We start from the raw sequence: 13,967 nt of genomic DNA on the forward strand, positions 1-13,967 counted from the left end.
TGTGTGTGTGTGTGTGTAATAGACTTTAATATGTTCTAAATGCCTTTCCAACAACTGGAAAACACTTCTTGTGATTCTTAGCTTGATATTTGGGGCTCTAGATCTCAGTATTCTCAGAAATAATGTCTGATGCATATCATGTTTACTTCCAGTCCTCCTATTTTCTTATGCAAGTCATCTATGTGTACATTTCAGCCGAAAAGAAAACAAAATAAGAAGCTGGAGTCCAGTTTAATTTGAGGTGTTGTTTTTTATTACTGATCGGTCCAACTGGAATACTTAATTTCCTCTTTCCCATTTATATTGTGGTGTGAGATTTCCTGACTTGATTCAGACCTTTGTGGCCAGTTTTTATCTGATCATCTTTTCTGTCTGATATCTTTGATACGTTTTCATAACATTTTTAACAGAGAATGTTAAATGTTATTTATGGAAATCAAATCAGTTGGTTGTGAAGGGTCTCTCGTGATTTCTCAAGTTATTTTCACATTCGCCTGATACTGGCTTCTTGAACAGAAGTCTGGAAACTAACAAAGACTGTTAGACCACTGAACATAGGTCTCTTTCCTTTCCAGGTCTGTCTTCAGGGGCAGAGAGAAAAGATGAATGGAAAATAGATGCATGTAGCCGAGCAGGAGGTTAATTACAGTAATTTCAGACTCAACCCAGCTTGAAGACAATATAATAATCTATAAAAAATGAAATGTCATCAAGGAGCCAAACTACTATTGCCGTTTTTCTTTTTAAAGAGCACAATATGTTATAGTCATCAGGAGCTCATAAATTGTCCTTACAAGCAGTTAGAGAAAACGATGCTGTACGCAAGCCACTTAGAACTGGAAACTGGGCTGGAAACTCTGTCCCCTGTTGCACCTGAGGTATTTTTTTCCATGTGTTGAGTTTCATTTTGGTTACTGGGTAGAGAACATGAGAATTCTGTTGTGCTTCTTGACTGTGTGATAGATGAGGAGGTCCAAGAAGCAACTGAGCTATTTTAAATGGCAAGCAGCTAAATGTGAGTAGGACTCTGGGTATGATGCATCCAGTACACCATCTTGCTTTCTCTTCATTTGTGCTAAGTTACCTAGCCAGAAATAAGTTGGAGGTGGAGGGGATGAGGATGGGTGGTCAGAAAGAATGAAGGAAAAAATGCCAGTTTCTTCCAACACGAACCTCTCCCTTTCTTCACTAAGGAAGCTTGACTTCTCTTCCTGCATCTGTAGACACTGAGAATCACCAGGGAGTGGATCCATGAGGACTCTTGACATCTTAGGGCAAAGGAGTTATTTTCAAAATATTTACAGTCACCATGAAAATAATTTAGAAAGCTGAACTGCATTAAGGTAGTCAGCTTTGTTAAGTTGCACTGTAAGCTCAGTATTTGCTATGACTTCGTCCTCCAGACAGAAGCAATCACTTCAATGACCTCTTCTGTTAGACTGTGGGGACATTTACATTTAATTATTTAAAAGAAGCACACAGGATCCTGTAGTTCCACAGGCATTTTCAAGTAGACTTTACTACCTCATTACATGTGTCTAGGCAAATTTATTAGACACATGCTGATGGTAAGTAATACCTGTTTATTAAGCTGATTTTTAGGCTTCTTACATGAGAGCTCTCATAAATTAGCTGCAGCGCCTTAGAATTTAAGCTTACACAGAGATTAGGCATTCATAAATGGAATCAAGTTATCGTGGACTAAGAGGGAAGAAAAATGTTTTTTAATGTATTTTTGGCCCACCATCCCTCCATTTCTTTCATACTTAAGAGCCTGTTTTACCATAAGCAAGCGCATATTTAATGTTGGACTCTTGAGTGCCAGAAATGTCTACTTTATGTCTTGGCTAACTGGTAAGGATAATCAGCACCTTGTCTTTCTTAAAACTGACAGGGTGCGCTTTTTTAAAGTGTCGAAAGAGAAGTACACACAGCTAACAGGTTGAGTAGTTTCAGTTCCCTGGCTCTGGTAAAGATTTTGAAGCTTCAGTTGTTTCCATTTGTCTGGGTAATGTACGGCAATCAGTTATATCAACTCCTTTAGTCATTGGTGTTTTCTAGCTAATACGTAAAAATTGGAATTGAATACTCTGCAAAGATAAAACAACATTATGCTTAGCAGTGTTTACTTTATATCATTTTATGGTACCACTACCAAAAAAGACAATCTATTTCCCTGTTTGGTAACCCTCTCTACTGTTTAGTGTATTCCAAAAGCAAACCATTTAAGGACTCAGTTTGAATGGTTTGGAAACGAACCCAACCCCAGGTTTTAAATGAATTATGTCCAAATGCAGACAAGTGTCATGTATCCCCAGTTTATTTTACATGTTTATTTGGAAAATGGCAAATCTGTCTGTGTGTCATTGTTTGTGATGCTTACAATACCTCCTCAAAAAACAGGAAGTACCTTCATCCCTTGGGGCTCTCTAGCAAGTCCCCATTGTCTTTAAGCAGCCTCCCCAGTTGGAAATTAACATGGTGTTTTGCAAATGGTGAATAAGAGCAGATAATTAGAGTGTGGTGGGGGTAGCCAGCACTTAAACCAACAATGTCCCATCCTGAATTTAATTGTCTCCCATACATTCACTTCTTGATCATGTCATAGAATTAAAAGTTAAAGGAGGAGAAAATAAACCAAGGCAGTTTCTTTAGCAACTACAAATCAAATCTGTTCTTTTGTCTTCAAGTACCTCCCCCTCACCTCTTTACAGGATAGAATTTACTCTCCCATGAATGGTGGCAGAATGTTTGGATTTGGGCTGTGTGGATCCATTAGTTGCATGTTTTTACACTGATCATTGATAGGTTACCAGTCTTTAATCTTAATACAAACAATTATACTTTTGGGTTTCTCATTTCCTCCTCCTTTGCTGTTCTTGTCAGTGATCCACTCACCGTTTCTTTGTGACCTGGTTATGTAGATAAAAGAGTAGAGAAGACTGAGCTGGGTTTGGGAAATGAAGAATGACAGGAACACTGTTCTGTCTGCCCCTCTCTGTAGTTGTTACTGCTCCCAGTGTGCAGGTCCTCAAGTGTTTTCCACAGGGATAACCACTGCAGGCTTCCAGGGTCTCCTCCATATGCTTGAGATCATTGTATTCTAATGTTAGAGAAAAATTAGAATCATTTTGATACACGCGTAGCTAATTGCATCATGGACTGCTGTCATTGAATTCTTAAGGAATGCCTAGTGAAATGAGAGACTCTCAGACATTTATCTGATTATTAAATCCTTGTGACAGTGTGTGGGTGGGTGTGGGGAGGGGTGGCTAGATGGTCTTAGTCCTCAATTTTTACATGAAGCAAGTGGGATTTAGAGACAGTTTAGGGACCTACCTATTGTTCTTCAAGTAAGTGGTGGTAGAAGGCTTCAAGCCTGGCTCAGCCTATGTCCTCTATGCTGTCTGCTTTGCTCACCACTCCATGTAACACATTGCACAGTGCTGACTGCCTTCTTCTGCTCACTGTTTTCATGGTGACAGTGTGATAACCAGGCACTAGAAAAATGCTGAAGACATATTGCTCTTCAATGTGTATTAGGGTCTTGGGGTTTTTTGTTTGTTTGCTTGCTTCTTTTTGCAATTGATAAGGTATAGTATAATTCTTTCTCCACATTTACCTTAAGTAGAGACAAAATAGAATGACTGAGTATACTTATACTGGAAGGGATGTTATGACCCCCTTAAAATTGCCTCAGCAAATCTATTGCTGGGACAAATTTGTAGAAGTCTTTCATACCAAATATGTTTTCCAGTGACACAATAAAACTAAATATCTTCATTTTTAAACCTGTTTAAGTGCTTAAGAGTCAAAATAAACCTATCAGATATTTCTGTATCTGAAACTATTCTGTTCTCTTCAGAATCATGGCTAGCAATATTACTAGTAAAATAAAAATGGTTTTGCTCATATGGAGAATATAGCTAATTAAGGTGGATGAACTTGGACAAAAAGTAACCAAACTGGTTCTCAGATTTTGTGAGAACAATGGTGGTTGTGGGACTGAAAGGCACAAAGAACTTTGGTGATAGATGTGGTGTGAAACGACACCCCTGGAATATTATAATTTCATGAGCAATTGTCAAATGATGAATGAAAAGAATATAAATAAGTAAATATTTGCATATAGAATAAACTCTTGCCAGTCAACTAGTTTTCTAGTGCTCTCCTTTATTTCCACCTAGAAATCATCACTGTCTAAAATCTTTCATGCACATAGAAATACTTGAGAGTATGAGTGTTTCTATGTAAATATAAGCTATTTAAACTGAAATAATTGTGACTGAGGAGTACATCCTGGGGTTGGGGGGGGTAATGGATTAACCTGCCAGTGCTGATCAACCTGACAAAGCCATGTCCAGGATAGATAGGATTACAGATGTCAAAAATCCCACCTTCTGCACCCCAAAAAGAATTTTGGTCTATACTCTCAGAGGGGCAAACAATAGTGAAGTTTCCAATGGAGGGGATGGGATACAGAACTTTGCTGGTGGAAACTGTATGAAATTATACCCTTATTATCTTACAACCTTGTTAATCAATATTAAGTCACTAATTAAAAAAAAACACAAGAATCTGGGAACTTATTATATACAAACACTTAGCAGGATGGTTAAAACTCAAAAAAAAAAAAGACTGATCACATAAAATGTGAATAAAGATCTAGGGGAATTATATTCTTAGAAAAACATAAGGTGATACAGTTGCTTTCCGTAAAGTTCTCACAGTTTCTTATAACCCTGAAAAATAAATAAATACATAAATATATGAATAAATAAAATAAAATAAAAAGAAGTAAAGCAATAGAAAACAGGAATTACATGCCTGATGTCCTGAGTTCCATCTCTGATACCATATATATGCCAGACTAATGCTCTACTTTTCTCTCTCTCTCTCTTCTGCTCTTGCTCTCACTTTCTCTTATAAAATGAAAGAATCTTTGAAAAAAACTTAAATAATGAGACATTAGCAATTATATCCTGCTTTAACAAATCAAATGATTGCATTCCAAATAAGTTCTGCATATATATATATGTATATATATGTATATATATATATTCCTCACCCCTTTATTTATTTTTCTCTTAAGCAAGAATGAGAATTTTTGGAGAGGCCATGCTTACCTTCTCCTTTCTGACAGGGTTTCTCAACCTCAGTCCCACAGACATTTGGAAGCTCATTATTTGTTTATCTTGGGACTGGCCCTATGCACTGAAGGATGCTTTGCCCTATGTCTGGCTTCTCCCCACTGTATGTGAGTAACAACTTCCTTTCCCAGTTGTTTTTGATAATCAGAAATGCTCTGATTACCAGGGATGGATGAATCGGCCTTTATCGTGCTTCAGAACCATCATTATTGTGGAGGGAAAAAATAAAAATTAAAGGAAAAAAAAACAAACTTGGAGGTGAAATCACCCTAGGATGACAACTATTACTCAGTGGTTCCCCAGTCAAGAAGCCATAATTAAAGAGGGACAAAAATGTCTGCTTTGGGCAACTAAAAGAGATTTTTAGTGTGTACAGTGCATTCCTTATTATGTCTGAAGACATGGGTTCAACCTCCAACACTATATGCGAGAACCATGGACAGCACCAACAGAGCATTATGGGTGGTGGGATGTGTTTTGATTTCTCTCCTTTTTGCCTTTTTGTCTCTTCTTCTCCTTTCCTTAGGGTGGAAATAATCAGATCTCCATATCACACATGGTCAAGACCCTTGGTTCATTCCCTGGCACTGAATACAAAAATATTAACATCTCTGGAAGTGGATAATGTAGCTTAATAACAAAGATCAAGGGTTTTTTTTTTTTCCTTTATAATTTCTTTTCTGATAGCTCTGCCCAATTATATTACCAGAATTTCTGTAAGCACTCTATTCAGAAGCACTGAACCGTAGAGATAGCTCAAAGGAGAGGGCAGCCTTTTGCCTTGCCGTGCTCACAGCTCATATTTGAGCTCTGGCACCACCTACGTGGTGCTATGGTACAGGTATCACATTAGAGGACACTCCAGTATTATGGTGTCTCATTTTTGTCTCTCTTTTCATATATACATATCCATATGTGTATGTCCGTGTGTAATTTATATACAATTTACTTTAATGAGAGAGAGATACAGAGAGAAAAAGCAGAATACTGCTCAGCTCTGGATAATGGTGGTGCTGGAGACTGAACACAGAACCTCAGAGCCCTAGACATGAAAGTCTTTTTGCAGAACCATTATGCTGTCACGCCAGACCCTGCCTCTGCCTCTATTCTTGTGTCTGTTTCTTCCCTCTGTCTAAATGTAAAATTGACCTGTAGTGGTGGAATTATGCATTTGTTGAGTCCCCGGTTCAAAATGAAAAAAAAAAAAAGGAAAAATAGTACAACATAAATTGTCACCCTCACCTGTTCTGTTGTCTTCCCAGGCCCTCTTTTAAGCTGAAGTCATGTATGTAACTGTGAATTGTCTTTTTTTTCCCCCATCAAAATTTAAGCTACATATGGCAAGGAATTGACATTGTATTCGCTATGTGAAGATCAATGCCTGGTGTATAATTTTCAATCCTTGAATGAAGAATTGTTGACCAAATGAGTCGGTAATTTAGAGACACTTGCTACGGAAAGGTAAAAGTGAGGATACAACTTAAAATAAATTGAATTTCTAGCAAGGAAGCACAGCTTCAAGTATGATAATTCTACCTAATGGTTTTAGAATTAATTATGCCATAATTGAGATTGAATTTTTCCTTCATTTGATGTAATTAGTTTTCCTAGAGTCTATTTTTCATGTCAAGGAAACAATAGCTTCAGATAAGAGAAAAATTTGAACTGTAAGGAAATGAGGAGAGAAAACCCAGATGAGGGTTTTAATGTAAGGGGTGAAAAAGCAACAATAGGCAAACAGCAGCATGTATTATATGAGCAGTCATTGAAAATCTGTCACTAAGAAAAAGGCTATCATGAGGTGGTTTTACTAGAAGCTATGGAAGGTCAGTTGTTCCTCTCTGAACGCTTGTTTTGCAGTTTTAGAAATAACTGAGATTGGAAATTTAAAGTGAGTTCATGAGTTAAAAGGTTTTAATTTTTATTCTGTGTTTTCAGTGCTCTGCTAGTTTGCATTTATTTTTTCAGTTTCCTAAATTTAACTCAAGTTACAAAGATATATGTGCGTGCGTGCATGCGTGTGTGTGTGTGTGTGTGTGTGTGTGTGTGAGAGAGAGAGAGAGAAAGATGATGATGATGATGATGACAACTCCAAAGCCTCACACAAAGGTCTTGCACATGTTTTCACTACTTCAGACTGTTTTTGTTTTTCCATTCAGAAAGAAACAGATATATCCCAGCAATGGAGCTTCCTCTAGTGTTATATCATCTCACTTAGGTGCTAGGACTAGAACCTGGGCCACATGCATAGCGAGTCAGGCAGCCTACCTAGTGAGCTATTTTCTGGCTCCAATTTTTATACATTTTAAGGATCAATACACTTGATTTTTTTCAGCCAGGATTTTGCTAGAGCTTTATAGTTGTGTGATGCCATCATTCCCAAAATAATTGCCCCCCTTCCAAATAGAGAATGGACAGGAAAGTAGAGAGGAGAGAGAACAAGACATTGCTCTGCCACTTGTGAAATTTACCGTTTGCATGATGCTCCCATGTGGTGGTTGGGGGCTCAAACCTGAGTCTTGATATGTAGTAAAGTGTGGGCTCCATGAGATTAACTATCTACTGCATCCTCAATGTTTTTTATATTTATTTTATTTTAATGAAAGAGAGAGAGAGAGATACAGAGTCAAGGGCATTGCTCAACTCTAGCTTACAGAGGTAGGGGACCTTAAAGTCTCAGGACTGAAGGTCTTTTGCATAACCATTATGCTGTTTCCTCAGCCTTTCCTCCCCAATCATTTTAAAGTTGTATTTATTAAAAGGAATAGTAGAACACCACTCTGCTATATATGGTGCTAAAGATATAACCTGAGAACTTCACACATACAAATCCTGCTTCCACCAGTTGAAACACCTCCCTGGCCAAAACACACTCTTGAAGTAGTTTTATTTGTTATCTTACTTATCTTGTATTGTTTTATTCATTAATGATAGAAACAAAACATCACTGTGGCAGGGAGTGAACTCAGGACACCATATTTATTCTTTAATCCAACACTTCTTTCACTGCACCACCTTCCAGGCTACATAAAATATTTGAACAAGAAATCTGTACTTCATCATAAAGTTGGGGCACAACATCTTTGACTTGGTCATAATACCCAGAAACCAATGGGCAAGTAGTAAACAGTACAAACAGCAACAATCAGTAAAGATACACAGTCCACCAAGTGTGGTATCGAAAAGCTGTGGGCATGTATCCTGACACGGCAAAGTAATTGGGTTGGGAGTCTGGAAATCACAGGAGCGCGATTTTGCTGACTCACCAACATTTCAGAAAAGCCTGCAGTTCAAGGTTGCACTGAATGTCAAGAAATAACATCACCATAAAGCAGTGGAGGAGTGTTTCAGGTGTCTTTTTTTCTGTCTCTTCCCCTCTCTGTCCCACTCACTCTCAATATAAAACTGGATTCCAGGAAAGATAGAGTCATGTAGGCATTAAGCCCTAGTGGTAACTTTGGCTGCAATTCTTCTAGTGTTTGCCCTTCTTCCGTAGCCAGTCAACAGCATCAGGTTGAGCCCGATGTAAAGTTTCGAGACCTCCTTTGAATCTGGAGAGGTGGCTGTCGTTGACTATGTGGGTCATAGTCTGTCTGTAGCCGCAGTGGCAGTTTGGGTTGTCTCTGGCTCCCCAGCGATGGAACATAGCGGCGCACTGGCCATGGCCTGTTCGATAGCGATTGAGGAGAGCCCAATCATAATGTGCTAGGTCAAAGCCGAGTTGACGCTTACAGGGGTCTGTGATGAGGTGTTTGTTCTTTACCTCAGCTGACTGCCAGCTCTGTTTCCAAGAGACTGGAACAGAGAAGTTCAGTGTAGGCGTAGGGGACCAGATTGGGTGACGAGACGTCAAGCGTTGAACAGGGTGGGCAAAGATATCCGCGTATATTGGCAGGTCCAGTCGAGCGTAGACGTGGGAAATGAACTTAGATGATGCCGCATCCTGACGAATATCTGGCGGGGTGATGTTGCTAAGAACTGGCAGCCATGGAACCGGGGTGGAACGGATGGTTCCAGAAATTATCCTCATGGAGGAATATAATTTGGAATCGACCAAGTGGACATGGGGGCTATGGAACCATACTGGGGCACAGTATTCTGCAGTGAAATAGCATAATGCCAGAGATGATGATCGCAGTGTGGAAGCACTCGCGCCCCATGAGGAGCTGGCCAGTCTTGCAATGATGTTATTCCTCGCGCCCACCTTTGCTGCAGTTTTTATGAGATGTTCGTGAAATGACAGAGTGCGATCGAGAGTAACGCCAAGATAGACTGGCTGGGCTTCATGCCGGATTCTCGTATCGCCAAGCTGCACATTAAGCTCACACGAGGCCGAGGCATGGTGTAGATGGAAAACAGATGATACCGTTTTTTGCAGTGCTAGGGATTAGTCGTCATTTTTTACAGTAATCAGATATCAGAGACATGTCTTTCGTGAGTGTTTCCTCGAGGATGTCGAACTTTGATGCCTGAGTTGCACAGCAGATGTCATCGGCGTGATGAACTTCCTTGAAGCAGTTTCTGGGAGGACATTGATGTAAATGTTAAATAGCATAGGAGCCAGAACAGAGCCCTTGGGGAGGCCACTTGAGACAAGTCTCCATCTGCTAGACTTGTCACCCAGATGAACCCGGAATCTTCTGTTTTGGAGAAGAAACGATATAGTGTTGGCCACCCATGGAGGCAGGCATCTTGAGATCTTGACCAGGAGACCACAGTGCCAGACCCTGTCATAGGCTGCTGTGAGATCAACAAAGACAGCACCCGTCTTTAAATTCTTCTGGAATCCATTTTCAATGTAAGTTGAGAGGGCCAGGGGCTTGTTCGCAGGTAGATCTTCCTGGGCGGAAACCAGCCTGGGCGGGTGATAGGAATTTCTCTGTAAGATGAGAAATACGTGACAGAAGCAGCCTCTCAAGGAGTTTGTAACACACGGAGAGGAGAGAAATTGGTCTATAGCTGGCGGCCAGTGTTGGGTCTTTCTTTGGTTTCAAAACCGCTATAATCTTCGCACAATGCCAAACTTTGGGCATAGACTCAGATTCCAAGATGTGGGACAGGAATGAAGCGAGCCACTTCTTTGCCACGGGGCCCAGGTTAAGAATGAGTTCTGGGGTGATGTTATCATAGCCAGCAGCTGTTCCCGGTTTAACCCTCTTCAAAGTGTCTTCCAGTTCAGACAGTGTAAAGGGAGAGAGTTTTGGAGATGGACAAGATAACCGGAAGTGGGATGACCACTCATGGGAAATTTCTCTTTTCCAGACTGGGTCAATCTTAGCACGTCCAACTTGAGTTAGGTGACTGGCCACTGAGTTTGGAGATACGGGAGGATGGGAGACGGGAGGGGGTTGGCTACCGGCACCCAGTCTGTGAAGAAGCTTCCAGGCCTTCCTACTTGAGTGGGTGAAGTTCAGACTTTCCGTGAGTTGTTGCCAGTGGGCTTGGTGTGCTGCATCCAGGGAGGCAATGAGATGGTCAGCCACATCTGGGTCGCCCGACTCATCATACTGCTTTAGTAGTTGCTCGCATTCAGCATCAAGACAAGGCGTATAGTTAGCACGTCTCCCACGAGGAATGGCTTGGGAAGCTGCTTTGAAGATGGCTTGGCGAAGCGCCTGTAGGAATCTTCAGAGGGGATAGAGTTAATTGGAATTGCAGGAATAGATTTGTTGGTAAGATCACTGAACAGACGCCAGTTTGCTTTCCGAAAGTTCCATCTTAGTTTCTCCGAGCACAGAATCAGTGGGAGCTGGAAACTAATGTGGATGATAGCTGGGCGGTGATGACTGTGCGGGAAGATCTTGAGAACTTGTCTCGTAGCGGGAAAGGCTTGGCCGTTGACTGTGCTAATCCAGCACAGGTCGGGTGACGAGTCTTTATTCCATCTAGCACTGTGAAAAGAGCCTGGCTGTTTGGGATCGTATAATAGGAGAGGTCATTCGCTGAAGCCCAGTTGGCTAAGATAGAGCCGTCAGCACGAGTGGAGGAATATCCCCAGTCTTGGTGATGACTATTAAAGTTTCCAACGTAAACGGCTGGGTGATTCGGGCTAGGCAGGACCTCGTTATCCCATGAGGCACTGGAGGGCTTATATACATTGATAAACTGAATAGTTCCAATAGTAATGGAGTCGTAGAAGGTCGAAGAGGCCGTATGGTAAACGTCCGCAAGACACGATTTGGCGTAGATGGCTCGGCCATGCTTAGGATGGAGATTATAGCATATTAAATCGAATCCACTGATGGTGAATTGAGCAGTTTCATCGACTGCTATATGTGTTTCTTGTAGGCAGATAACATCTACCTGATGCTGAATCGCCAATTGACCAATAAGAACACGTTTGGCAAAGGACAGCCCCTCAACATTAAGTTGGAGGACTCGAAGAGCAGGACCAACAGCTTGAAAGCTGGCAGGAGCTGCTTGTTGCTGGCTTTGAAAGTGACTGGGATCCATGTGGATTTAGTCGGCTAGGAAGGATCGTCAGTTTCCCCAATGAATGGGTACTCACGAGATGCACCATGGGAAGGTCGATCCAATGCATTGGCTGCAATAAATAAATAAATCTCATTCTGTTGTCAATATAAATATGTTATGTTCTCCTGTCCTATAGGAAATTATACCCTCTGATGATTTTGTATCTTGAGATTCAGTGCAACCTTCAACTAAAGTACTTTCTGGAAATGTTGGTGAGTCGGCAAAGTCATGCTCCTATGACCTCTGAACTCCCAATCTAATGATTTATATGCTATCTGGTTTGGCTGGTAGCATTTTTGCAGTTCTTTAGAATTCATCCTCCCTGAGACTTTAAAACTAAAAAATGCATTTCATGTATCCTATGATCTTTTCTATGTGGCTTTATGTGTTCTAAGTACATTATCATCACTAAATGGGGTTCAAAGTAGGATTCCAGTGTTAGAGATGAGGAAATATAGATGATCTCAGATAGCTGATGATTTTTCCAAAGTCAAAGTAAAACTTCCCTTTTTCCTCTTTATTCAAGTTTCAGGCAATTTGGCCAATAAATTCAACTACATCCTGTCCCCAGCACAACTTAGATTCATGGACTATAGAGGCTTAGGCTATAATACTGTTAAAAATAATCTCCTAGACAGCTTACTCAGTAGACACTTAAATAAATTTCCTTCTACTTATTCAACAATAAGACTTTCACATTCTTTTCAAATACCTTATTGGAATTTGGGTAAGTGAAAGTAGGGTTGAAATTATCTAAATCTTTTAGCATGTCCAGTCCACAGTAGAACAAAACCTAAAGTCAATTGGGAAACGTTTTAGTAGCCACATAGAAAGTAATTTCATTGACTGAGACTTGAACTGTAGGTTTGTAAGAGGCACTAACACTATGGATCTAATTATGTCTATAATGAAAGCCGTTGTCAATGGATTGTGTAGGGTTTTTGTTTTTCAACCACATTAACTGTATTACCAAATAATTAGAACAGGGTTTGAGGCAAGCTTTCCATGAATGATTCCCAGATGTGAGTGAGCTAATTTTTATCATTAGAGATAAGTCAGTGTTTCAGTGCAGCTGGAAGGGGGGAAATGTATACTTCAGTAGACCTATCAAGAAGCCAGTGTCATTTGACTTTCTTCATCTTCTCCACAAATTATTGGAAAAGATTGTGTATTCTTTGTCATCTATAATATATTACAGCTTTCTGGAAGGCCTGTATAAAGAAGTGCTTTACAGAGCTTACTAGGATGAAGTGGCGGTCAAAGCATCTTTCCCACAGAGAACATCTGTTTAGCAGCTCTGCTTTCTTTGCCTGGTCAGAGGAACATGTTAAAGAATGAGTTCTTTTTTGTCTCTTAACAGGCTTCTGCGCTTGAGGCTAGCCTGCAAAGATAACAATAGTGTGTGTTTGTATTTGTGCTTATATCTGTGTGCACATGTGCAGAGCATGCTAAAATCATGAGCACAGTCCTATAAAAATATGCTCTGTTCTTAAATTGAGGGGGGGAGGGGTATGGTGGGGAAGACAGTCCTGCAGTGGTGTGTGTGTGGGGGGACATGCAGAATGGCACATTGGCCATGGGCTAGGCATGATAACACACAACTGGAGGTGAGATTCATTTGTATATAGCCTAGAAAATCATCACTTCAATAAAACAAATAAATTATACAGAATTGAATATTCTGTTCTCCATATAACCTGAAAGTCCTTGGTACTTTTCACCTGTGTATAACATGCTTTCAGCTATGTAGATTTTTTTTCTTATATGTCCTTTCTAATTAAGTTTTCAGTTTCTAGGACTACTTGACATCTTCAACTAAAACAATGTACTGGATGTAGCACCTTGGAATAATGAATATTTTATCCAAACAATCCTGTTAGGTCTTATTTATAGAATACTGTGAAAAGAATCATGTTTGGGGTTGTTGCTTTGTTGCAGTAATAGTTCTAGTTTAGTCCTGTTACATAATTTTACCAGAAAAGGAACATTATTTACCAATTGTCACTATTATATTGTAAACTATATTTCATATAGTATTTTTTTCTTTTCTACCACCAGAGTTTTGCTGAAATTTCATGTCTGTATGATTCCACTGCTCCCAGTGGATTATTTATTTTTTCAGATGTAAACGAAAGACAACAGAGGTAGAGAGAGACAGAGACAAGGAGAGGCATTCTTGAAGCTTCCCTCTTGGTGCTCCCTTGTGGTGAACAGAGGCTGAAACCCGGGTCTCCATGCATGGTAAAGTGTATGTTCTACCAGGTGAACCACCTCCTGGCCCACATGATATTAATTTAGCTCAAACCTGATTGTGTTTTCAAATTATGTGAAGACTCTTTTACA

The 13,967-nt window shown here is 40.1% G+C and overlaps 1 protein-coding gene across 7 annotated transcripts in view; it reads left to right on the plus strand.

Moving 5' to 3' along the window:
• SNCAIP (synuclein alpha interacting protein) overlaps positions 1 to 13,967 on the plus strand; it is a 214,456-nt gene that overhangs the window by 42,520 nt on the left and 157,969 nt on the right. Inside the window, exon 1 of one of the 7 annotated variants that reach the window (XM_060177450.1) lies at positions 11,771 to 11,836. The exons of the other annotated variants lie outside the window; for them this stretch is intronic. The gene's annotated coding sequence lies outside the window, so the exon portion shown is untranslated. Of the gene's footprint in view, positions 1 to 11,770; positions 11,837 to 13,967 lie in introns of those variants that run through there. 7 annotated transcript variants of the gene reach the window in all.

The sequence above is a fragment of the Erinaceus europaeus genome, chromosome 2 (genome assembly GCF_950295315.1).
Source record: "Erinaceus europaeus chromosome 2, mEriEur2.1, whole genome shotgun sequence".
Taxonomy (NCBI): Eukaryota; Metazoa; Chordata; class Mammalia; order Eulipotyphla; family Erinaceidae; genus Erinaceus; species Erinaceus europaeus.